The following is a 12,471-nucleotide window of genomic DNA, read 5'->3' on the forward strand; positions in this document are numbered from 1 at the left end:
GACCCCCAAATCCTTATTCGCGGACCTCCTCCTGCGAACGCGAAGCACAAGCTTCTAACCTTCTGCGAACGCGAGCCCTCAGACGCGAACGCGAAGGTCTAAAGCATGTCCTTCCAATTTCTTCTACGCGATCGCGAAAGCCAAAATCTCTACAACAACTGAGTTGATTTTCTGCAACTCCTCAAACTCAAAATGGTCCGATTGACCACCCGAAACTCACCCGAGGCCCCGGGACCTCAACCAAAAGGACCAGCACATCCTAAAACCTCATTTAAACTTGTTCCAATCATCAAAACACCTCAAACAACACCAAATCCATCAATTCACATTGAATTCAAGCCTAAGTTTTCTAAAACTTCCGAAATACGCTTTCGATCAAAAACGCAACCAAACCACGTCCGAATGACCTGAAATTTTGCACACACATCACAAATGACATAACGAAGCTACAACAACTCTCGGAATTTCATTCCGACCCTCGGATCAAAATCTCACCTACTAACCGGAAATCGCCAAAATACTAACTTCGCCAATTCAAGCCTAATTCTACACCAGACCTCCAAAACCAATTCCGATCACACTGCTAAGTCATAAATCACCTCCCGAAGCTAACCGAACCATCGGAACTCACATCCGAGCTCTCTAACACATAAGTCAGCATTCGGTTGAGTTTTCCAACTTAAACCTTCTTGAAAGAGACTAAGTGTCTCATTTCTTACCAAATCCACCCCGAACGCAAACCAATCAACTGGATCACATAAAATGCGGATAACGAAGCATAAAGAAGCCGAAATGGGAGATATGGAGCGGTAACTCATGAGACGCCTGGTCGGGTCGCCACACTTATATCATGAGTATTTTTGCTTATGCAATATCATGCTCTTTTTTAGACTGGATCAATGAAAATTTCAAGTTGTTGATAACAACGAAACTATTATTTATAGTGTAATAGGAATGAGCTTGGTAGTTGCGGAGAAGATGGTTGGATGATGGATTTCGGATACTAAGAGGGTGAGTTTCAATGGGTATTTCATTAGGTTTCAAAGATTTTTAGGGTTTTGACAGGGTTTAAAATTTTTTTACTATTAATTATAAGTGGAAAAGAAGGTTAGGCGGCTGTAAGAGTTTGGGCTATCGGCTGTTGTAGTTTGTGTTTCGGAGTCGCAGTCTCCCGTTTTTTGTGGGCTAATAATTGTTGGTCGTTATACTTGGTTTTGCGCTATGAATTGTATGGTTTATTTTGGGCGAAGTGCAGCAATAGTCACTTTCGAACCCGCTATTTAAATATATCCAAAATTTATAATGTATTTAAAGATTAGTCAATTCACCCAAACTTCAGGATTAAGTATCCTGAATTTGAAAATTCAAAATTTAGTATTCTGAATTTTTAAGCTGCTAATTTGAAATTTGGGACTAAGTGTCCTGAATTTTTGAGTTACGTATTTAAAATTTAGGACATAAGATTCAAACTTCTGGACACAATTTTCGAACTTTAGGACATGATGTCCCGAAGTTTGAATTTTGAGGTTTAAACTCTAGGACTTCAGGACTAAGTATCCTAAATTTAGAAATTCAGGACTTAGTGTCCTGAATTTTTGAGCTGCTAATTTGAAATTCAGGATTAAATGTCGTGAATTTTGAACTACTAATTTAAAATTCAGGACATTAGATTCGAACTTCATAACACAATTTTCGAACTTTACGACACGATGTCCTGAAGTTTGAATTTTGAGGTTTAAATTTTAGGACGATGTGTGCTGAAGTTTGAGCGAAATTGACTAATCTTTAAATATATTATAAACTATGGATATATTTTAAACATGCTTAAAAGTGGTTACCGTGTGTCATCCTCACTTTATTTTGCGGCTACCGATTATTATTAGTTTTCATCGGGTGGATAAATAGGACTTTTGCTCAGAACTTAAATTCTTTTGTTACACCTCAATTCCAAATTAACTCGGCTCAATTTTCAACTCTATTTCCTGTTTGTTACTGTCTTTATTAGGTTTGACGAAAATCATTACGAACCCATCATGTGATATCCATTCCTTTTCTTTTTTTGATGCATAACATAAAGCTAGTCAATTTATGATAAATTCTTATAATACAGAAAATGTTCCTAAGAAAATGGTTGCAATTTTGATTGCTTTATTTGAATTTCATGAAATACTCCATTCTATTGACCCATCGTTACAAAACAAGAAAGTAGGCAAACAAAAATGGTTGCAATTTTCTTTTTGTGCGCCAATTTACTCTAAAGGGAATTAGCTTTGCTCCTTTTCGCACTAGAATTAATATATGTAATATCCTTTCCCTTTTTATCTAAAGACATCGATACGTCAATCCCTCCTTTAGTCTCTAGTTAACTTTTACTAATGTACCATTGCTAGATAGCTCAGGCTGCTGAGATTTTGTGCCTTGATTTTGATAATGAAAGGTTAGCAATGGCTTTTAGATTTTAGCACAGATGAATAAATTTAGGAATTTTTACCTCCTATAGAAAAGGTTAACACCTTATTTATTTTAAATAAATATCATTTAAAAAAAATTATATTCTATAGATACCTTTTAAGGTTTATAGCAAAATATTTAATTTTGGTTACCTCCTAGCCCTAAGCCACTGGAAATACGCTAATCAGTTACACTTTTTTTCTCTCTCTATACTTTGATACATCCCATTATATTCTATCCAAGGTGGTCTTTCAAATCGCCGTCCGTGGTCGGAACTCGTTGATCGCTCGGCCTTCTCCAAACCCGAATCCGTTTCTGATGCTACCCTCTGTATCCGCAAAACTATTCCTATTTCCGTATCAATTACCTTTCCCTCATTGCCGTTGTTCTCGCCTTTTCCCTAATCACAAACCCATTTTCCCTTTTTCTTCTCACCGGTCTCCTTGCTGCTTGGCTTTTCCTCTACCTTTTCCGTCCGTCGGATCCACCTTTGGTTTTATTCGGTCGGCAGTTTTCTGAACGTGAGACGCTTGGGGTTCTTATTGTTTCTACGGTGGTCGTGATCTTTCTAACCAGTTGTCTAACCAGTTCATATAGATACCAATTCAATGTATTTTCATGTATTTCATTGTATTCATTGTCTTTTTTTTCATTATAATTCAATGTATCTCGTTATATTCCATGTATTTCATTGTATTCACAGTCTTTTTTTCTCATTGTATTTCAATGTATCCCGTTGTATTCTATGTATTTCATTGTATTCACTGTCTCGCTATATACCATGAATGTATTCATAAGTTTTTTTTAATTAATATAATTTATGTATTCAGATGTATTATATAATTTCTCTGAAGATTTCTATGTTTTTGGGGTATTTTTCGGTTGAGAATCTTTTTTATAACTAAAAATACAAAATTTGTGTGTTATAATTGAGTTTGTTGAGTTATATTAGGAGTTTATTATGTTAATTGATTCACTTTTCGTTTTAAAAACAGTGCAATCCCCTATTTCGCGGCATGAATACAGTCGAATACAATAATCTGTCCAGTTGTAATCCCATGTTTCACTCCATGAATACAGTCGAATACACTCGAATACAACAACTAATTAGCTGGACTTCCCTGATTCACGCCGATTTTTGTTACTGTATTCATGAATACAATAGCTTAAATATATCAAATACATCTTATAACCACGTAAAAGGTATCTATAATCCGTAATATAGCAAATGGTATCTATAGATGACTAATTACTACTAAAAGATAGTGCTTTATGAAAATTTCTCAATCACCACTATTAATTGCTTTAATTTGTTGTCTTTCTGTTTTGTTGTTATTCAATTTCCTTTTCCCTGTAATTGTCTTGTCATATAAATTTTCCAATCTCAATTGGCTTTTTTCTATGTTATTATCCTACCTTGAGATGTTTTCTTGTTCCAATACGTTGAAGGGTGAGACAATCTCATCTAAAAGCTTAAGTTGTTAAAGATGACACACTTTTATCACGACCGCTCATGTGCGGGCTTAATTATTTTTGACAAGCCAAACACGTGAAAATTCTTTTTGATATGCTCTATTACCATGTTGAAGTATATGACCATCTCATCTAAAAATTTAAGTTGTTAGAAAAAATACACTTTTATTTACTTAATTATATCTCCAACACAATAAACTGTCTAGTGTGTTGCATTGCAATGTATGTAATTCAAATTGAGGTGAACTATCATTTTGACTTTTGAATTGTGCAGATTGTGTGCATAGAATGTGCAGATTTTGTGTATAGACTTTGTAGCATTATAGGAGTCAAATAATATCCACTGCTCTTCTTTTTAGATTTTTTACTATTGGAAGAAAATCATAAAACTAAAAGAAAATCAGTAAATGTTTCTTACCTCAAAAAACAATAACGGACAAGATCACCGTTTCAGCCCTGTAAGATTTGCAAGAAGAGTAAAAAGGATACATCTAAAGGCATTGACATATTCAAATCCGACTAATAAGGATTGTGGTGGAGTGGTTGAGTCAGTATTCTCAGAAGTTATATATCCACTTCACGCACGAATATTGTTATTTTCTTTATAATTTTCATTGCTAAACTTAAAAGGTTATTCTCTATCTTCTGCTATGTATTGATTTCATATGTCACACCGGTTTCAAGAAGGACCAGCTGAGGGTTCAACTGACCCGAACAGGAATTCTGAAGATCAGTGGACAAAGGCCGACTTCGCAGAACAAATGGCAAAGGTTTCAGAAGGATTTTCCTGTTGCAGAAAATTAACAAAAGAAAAATCAGTGCAAAGTTTGAAAATGGCATTCTTCACGTTAAACAACCAACACTGATAACTTAAGCAGTGAAAAAGGATAAAGAATTGCCAGCAAAAGAAGAGCAAAAGAAAATTAGTCCTAAGCCTGTGAGCAAACAAAAGCTAAAAATCTTGCAGAAAAATCACGAGCAGATAAAAGTAGTTCTTACATTGAATCTGAAAGTGAATTGTCAGATGATGAACCAACCTCAATTTCTAGTCGTTTGGCTGCAAACCTGAAAGAAGCCAAGGAAAATAATGAAAATGACTACTGTTTCTCTGTTGGTTCTTATACGGGTCTATGTCGCCAACGTGATGAGGTCTACGAATGAAGCTGAAAGAAAAAATGAAACTAGTCTTTCTGTAGCTCAAATTTAGTTGTGGGTATTTTGCATCTATGGTGAATAGAATAACAATTCAGTTTTAAAATTTTAATCAATCAAATTTGTTATGAATCTAAAAAAAAAAACCATCATTTAAATAAATCACAAGTGCTAATGAGGTGAAATGGTCGGCATCTCATGTGTGCTCACTGAAGGGGAGAGCAAATGACCAAATCCAAGTCCTAAGAGCTCATTTAACTCGACAGATAAAGCAGATTAGCAATTCCAATTTTAATCCTAGACCATTTACATGCTGAAATTAACCAATATTATTTAATCTAAACAATATTTCCACCAAGTTCCTACTAGATGGCCTATTCGTTTGATTCTTGACTCGACGAAGTTACTACACCATTTATTTATTTAGGCAATATATGTAGATAGTTCAACTGTTAAGCTATCGTCGAATGTTCCACTATATGTATTAAATAGCTACATGATTCTGATTTTTTGCAAGCTAAATAATTTGTACATACAAATAAAATTCAGAATATAATTAAAGCAAATTTAGAATTTCAACTCTTCATTTTTCGTATTCATGCTTCATATTTCGGATTACAATAACCAGCGTGTCAGTTGTGTACCTGATATTGGAAGCAAAAGAAAATGAAGATGAGAATCGGCAACAGTAATAATAATACAACACAGCAACAACAGTCCAGCAACAGTAACAACCCAGGAACAGAGTTTGCAAACCAGCGGAGCAGTAATCCCAAAAACAAAAGCTTCAAGCTTTGATGAAACAACAACAACTAATGCTGATTTCAAACAATGAAAGAAAGCAGAAGATTTTTTTTAGTTTTTTTTTTATTTGAAAGTTTAAAATATTTTTCGGAATTTTTCTTTCTCTCCTAAATATTCAGCTCTTTTTTTTTCTCTCTTTCTGTCTGTTTTTTTTCTGTTCTGTCTCCTCTTTTTCAGATTAGTTCCCTCTCTGTTATTTTCTTCTGTCTGTTCTCTCTTCTCAAAATCTGATTCAAGACTTCTATACGGTATGACAACTATCCCTATAGAAATAGCAGCATGGTCGTTCGTGTTGTTCCGGCGTGGCTGGGGTTCGACGACGACGATGATGGAGCTGTTTGACTGGAGGGGGGCAACTGGTCGATAGTTGTTGTTTGATTGCACGGGCTGGTGACGGGGTGGTTTGGAGGTGGTGAAAAGCTGGTCGTTTGGCGGTGGCGTTTGGACGGAAAAGATGAAGCAGCAGGTGGTGACGGGGTGGAGCAGCCATTGATGCTAGGGAGGGGAGCTTGAGGAAGAAGAAGGAAAATGAGGGGGGTGGGGCGGATGGTTTGGATTTTTAGGGTTTTTTCTTTTGTTTTGTTTTTGGTAAGATGTAAGATAATAGGATGTTGGGTTATGGACTGGGTCGACCCAGTTCGAAATGGACTGGGTCGTTTGGGAAGATTGGGTCTCTTTGGACCTTTAACTTAAATTTGAGCCCAATTCCGATTTTCTTTATTTTTTGCTCTCTTTTCTTCTTTTATTTTACTAAAACTAAATTATAAAAATACTTAAACTATTATTAAGAACTAAATTAAGTTATAAAAATGCAAATTAACTCCCAATAACAATTAACGCACAATTAAGTAATAATTAAGCATAAAATTGTATATTTGAACATTAAATGCTAAAAATGCAAACGATGCCTATTTTTGTAATTTTTTAATTTTTGTAAGACAACCTTAATTACTAACAATTGTAAAATTAAATCCTAAATGCAAAATGCGACATATTTTTGTATTTTTTTATTAATTTAGCAAATAAACATGCACAAACAAACACAAATAATTATCTAAAAATATCACAATTGCACACCAAGAAAAATCATTTTATTTTTGAATTTTTTTGGGAGTAATTCTCATATAGGGCAAAAATCACGTGCTTACAGCTGCCCCTCTTTGCCCGAAGACACGAAGGGTTTTCGTGCAAAGATAAAGCGAGCGATTTTTGCCCATCTGAGTACTCCGTGTGAAGCATTTTTTTTTTTTGAAAAAGATTTGACCGAACCTTTGCTTCAAAGGTTTCCTACATATCCTGGGCTAAACAGGAATCAGGTCAATGTAGTTCGGGAAATTTTGGTAGCTGGGACTACCGTGGGACTGCAATGTTACTGTTGTTGCATGCTATTACCACTGCTTACCGATCTCCTTGTTACACCGTGCTTAAAAGAAAACAAGAAGCTAGGCTAGACTGCAATTTGTTCTTGTTGCCTTGCTTTCTTGTCTGCTTGCATTTTTTCCGGTGCTTTTCTTCTTTTTGACACATGCACTTGAGTTTGTGCTGGGACCTCTTGTTGCAACCTTCTGCTTCCTGATACTGGGGATTTTTATTGTTTCCTGCTGGGGATTCCTGTTGTAACCCTCTGTTTTATTGTCCTATGACTTGATTTGAAATGTATGCCTCTGTTGTATGGGCGGGCTCCCAACTTTAATATTTGAAAATTAATGTTGAATGTATTCCTCTGTTATATGGGCGGGCTCCCAACTTCAACACTTGAAATGAAAAGACTGAAATGTATGTCTCTGTTCTATGGGCAGGCTCCCAACTTCAACACTTGAAATGAAAAGACTGAAATGTATGCCTTTGTTCTATGGGCGGGCCCGACTTCAACACTTGAAATGAAAAGACTAGTCATAGGTCCAACGACTAGCGTTCTATGCGTGAGAACAAGTGAGAATTGACTTCAAAATATGCCATCAGCTTTCCAATTATACAAAATGAGATCTGACTAGTAACCCTCTGTTTTATTGTCCTATGACTTGATTTGAAATGTATGCCTCTGTTGTATGGGCGGGCTCCCAACTTTAATATTTGAAAATTAATGCTGAATGACATGTTACTACTATAAAAGGGAAATGGGATCAGAAGCATCTGAGGCCTCTAACCATCAAGCAGCAGTTAAACTTCTTAAGAAATTGTCATCTGTTAGACCTTAATGAAAATGCAACTTAAAGAAGAAAAATACTCAGGCATGCCATTTCGTCAACTGAAATATGAAGAATTTGTCATCTCCAAGATATCTAAGACATGTCCTGTGATTAAGAGGAAGAACAACTACAGCTCAGTGAATTAAAACTTAAAAGCTAGAGCATCGTATTCGCCAAGACATAGATTAGTAAGAACATAAAAGCAATTTCACAGTTGAGCAGCTACTTAACAGATTATCTATGGATGATCATTGTCTATTGGACTGCTAATCCAAAATTGTATGCAAGCACATTATGAAATGAATGTCTCTGGTACAAGTGTAGCAAGAATAACCTGAAAAGTTAAATCTGCTCTATAATAGTATGCAAAAAAAAAAAATTGTCTTTTGAAAGGCAACTGTTACCAGTGTCATAAGTGCTAGGTGTGCAACAGCCTCTTCTGCTTCCTCTGCAGTCTTATATGAGCTCATCCTTTTACTATGGTAACACAGGTACACTAAGGTTCTTTCATTTCGCGCAGCTTCCTCTTGGACTATAGTTAGAAACTTTTGTAAGCAATCTAATTTAGACATTCAAAAAAGAAGCAGAATTAAATAGCATAGAGGATAAAGTTGCAGATGAACTGCCAAAAATAAATTACTAGTAATAAATAGAGTTGAAGAAGGTACTTCATACACTACGTGGGATAAAAATTTACTTTTTTACTGAAAAGAACTAGGCAAAATGCAACCTTTTGGATTAAGCTGTAAAGCAGCAAGCAGAAATCTCATTTTTCTCAATGTACTTAAACTCGTTTACTCGGAAGACACAAAAGAATTAGTAAAACCTTTTTAGACACAAAAAGACACTACAGAGAATATGAAACAAAACAAGGTGTAACAATTGATAAAGCAGTACTAGTGTCCACCAAATATTGAAGTGCCTGTTGTTTGAAGCAATGATCTACAACAGAAAAAAAAAATCTTCTAAATGAAGGATGCTTAGATGAATAAGCAGAAAAAAAAAGGTAATGACACCAAAATCTCAAAAAGATTTCGAGTGTATTTTTTATCAAAGAAACAGAACATCTTAAGCTTTTCACCTTTGCTTGATCTCAGAAGAAGTTGAAAATTTCACCTTCCAAGTCCGAGGAAATAGTTGAATGATCACTGGTACAAAAGAACTTGCCTGAAATTGTAAGAATTGTCAATTTACGGCACAAAAGTAATTTTCCGAGAATCTTCCAGCTGCACTAAAATTCCATTCATGTTAATCTCAAGACAAAAAACAACTATTAGCCTGAAAAGTTGCTTTATCCTCAATCTGGATCAAGAGTAAAGAAGGCAGAAGAAGACTTCTCCTTCAATTTCTACAACTTGAGAAGAATGTTAGATTCAGACAAGCAAAGTTCTTCATGTTGTGCCAGTTATTGCAAGAAATTCTTGTAACTGCTGGTATTACGCTGGGCCAAAACGAAAATAGAGAACCAAAAAAAAAATGTCACTTACTGAGTATAAAATCCATAAGAGTGGTGCAAGAATGACATCGTCGACTGTCAATTTCCGTGCCAATTTGCAAAATGAAAACTGGAAAAACTACAGATTCGATTCATTTTAACTGTCTTTAAGTTTTTTGCACATCCCCCTTAAGGATGAATTAATGATACGTTAATAAGGATGAATACGGAAAAGAGAAGTAAATGCTTCTTGTTTTTTCTGAAAATTCAAATATTGGGAACAAATTCAGTTTGAATCACAAGATATACTGTCCTAGTTTCTGGAAGCATCATAGATGAAGCATAAAATTCAAATAGCAGTAATAGCAGCAGAAAGCTCTTGCAAACTGTCACAAACCGCTCCAAATACAAAATATTAGAATAAAAAACAAATTCCTCCAGAAACTACTGGTCATCTTTATGTTAACAGGCCATCCACCCAATTCAAGCTATGAATATCCCTTACATAACAGACAATTCTTCAAATCAAGAAATGCACAGGGCAAATAGATAATAAAAATGGTTAACAAGGTAACTATTCATATGAATGAAGGCATCCGATAATAAATACATTTCAAAAGATCCAAGTGGAGAACTTAGTTAACGGGTTTTACCTTTTGAAAAGCAACTGTTAGCAGTGTCAGTTCTAATTTCCATTCTTCCAGCTTCTGCAATTCCATTAGATGTGATTTCTTTTCCAGAGGTAAAAGGAAATTGCATCATAGTGATAAGTATTGCTGAATAAATTAACTGAAATCCATATCACTTCTTATTTCCCAAGTGAAACTGTGGTATCATGTCAAGCAAAGAAGGATGCTTCGCTATAACATCTATTAGTAACTCTACTGTACTTGCATCAAATGAGAAGCCCCTTTCATTCATTTCCTTCAGAAAGGTTGTCATTTCAGTAACTTTGCTAAACTTGAGAAGTCCTTGCACAATAATATTGTAAGTGGCATGTCCGGCGAACAACCATTCTCTTCCATTTTTCTTAGCATATCTTTAGCTTCATCTAACAACCCTTCTAGACAAAATCCATTTATCATTATATTGTATGTTACCACATCGGGAAACAATCCAATTAAAGAAAGCTTCTCAAAAATAGCATGAGCTCTATCGAGCTGGCCAGTTTTGCACAATCCGTCTATTACAACACTATAAAATTCAATATGAGTATATTCTCTCTTTCTTTCCAACTCATGAAATAACATCATAGCTTTCTCAATAAGTCCATTCTGAAAATAACCACGGAGCAAAATGCGATTAGTACATAAATCAGGTCCGAGCCCCGTGGATAGCATATCAGCAAAGAATCTTTGCGCAAAGTCAGTTCTTCCAACTTCAAATAGACCTTGCAAGATAGTATTGTAGGTAACAATGTTAGGTTTCGGTCCATTTCGAGAAATTTCATAAAACAAATGCATGGCCTCATCCAATTTCTTTTTCTTACAGTATCCATTTATTAGTGTGCTATAGCTAATAATGTCAGGCTTAATGCTCTTATCAATCATGGAATCAAAAAGGCTCCTTGCTCTATCCATTTGACCGCGCAAGCAATATCCATCAATTATCACATTGTAGGTGACCACATTAGGCTCCACACCTTTTCCATTCATGTGTCGCATTACCTCCACAGCATCTTCAACTTTTCCTTCTTTGCATAACCCATCTATCAGTATGTTGAAGGTGCGGACATCTGGATAAATATTAAGATTTACCATTTCGAAGAACAAAGTCCTAACCTTCTCCCACAGACCAAATTTACAAAGACCATCAATCAATGAACTATATGCGATAACATCTGGAGGAATGCCTTTTTGTTTCATCTCTTCAAAAAGGCTAATTGCATCATCTATCATTCTATCCTTGCAAAGAGCATCTATAACAATGTTGTAGATGTATGTGTTGGGCTTAGTGCTTCCTTGTTCCATTACCCTAAGCAAATCGAATGTTTTTTGAGTATGGCCCATTTTACTAAGCCCATTCATGACAATTAAATACATGACTTCATCAGGCTCACAAATATTCTCTCTCACCAACTTTTTGAACAAGTTAACCGCATCTTTTATCTTATTTTCAGCAAAGAGTCCCCTTAGTAAGGTGCTAAAGGTGATAACATCAAATGGAATGCCACTCTTCAAGTAAATAGCTAACATTGAAAATCCGCAGTCAGAACGATGCATTAGGCAATAACTGTTAATTGCTATATTCAAGATGAAACCATCAATTGGGATACTCGATTTCAGCATTTGTCGAAAAAGGGAAACAACAGAAGAGTAATGCTTCATATTTACCATAGTCTTTAATAATTTGGAGAAGCTAAAAACAGAAGGAAAAGGCTGAGAACTGACCATTCGACGAAAGAGACACACAGCATCATCTAAACACTTGACATTCTCAATATTGCTATGAGGCGAAGAATAGTATCTGATTGCAATTGCCGGAGCAGAATGGGAATTAGCAAAGAAGGAGATAAAGCTGGGAATAATACCATTGGAAGAGTAACGCAGCAGAGCAATTCTCGCCATCTTCAATTTTGTTTGCGGGTGGTGCTCCGCCCTATCTCGGTGTGCCCCAATTTTGGGATCTTTGTGTGCCCTAATTTCGCAGAAAACTTGGTTGTCACGTGACAATGAGTAGTATTTTCTATCCATCGTTTGGCTTAAAACAGATATTCTGGATTATAATTATGGGATAACTTATACTAAAAATTTTTTATTTATATGAGATAAGTTATACTAAAATTAATGATAATTCTTTTTTTAGCTAATATTTCCAACCAAAATAAATTTATTCCCAAAATTTATACTTGAATAACTCACCTAATACCTTGAACCAAACGGCCCCTAACTTCAAATCAAAGGTGACAGCTAAGGTGTTTATCGGGCGGGCTGGGACGGGTTGAACAGGAAAAAACCCAGCCCGTTC

General features: G+C 35.5%; 1 pseudogene; it reads right to left on the reverse strand.

Annotated features, from left to right (window-relative positions):
* Positions 1-5,528: 5,528 nt before the first annotated feature.
* On the reverse strand, positions 5,529-12,185 carry LOC107781712 (uncharacterized; annotated as a pseudogene).
* Between the last annotated feature and the right edge of the window lie 286 nt (positions 12,186-12,471).

Source organism: Nicotiana tabacum, chromosome 22, assembly GCF_000715075.1.
Source record: "Nicotiana tabacum cultivar K326 chromosome 22, ASM71507v2, whole genome shotgun sequence".
Lineage (NCBI taxonomy): Eukaryota > Viridiplantae > Streptophyta > Magnoliopsida > Solanales > Solanaceae > Nicotiana > Nicotiana tabacum.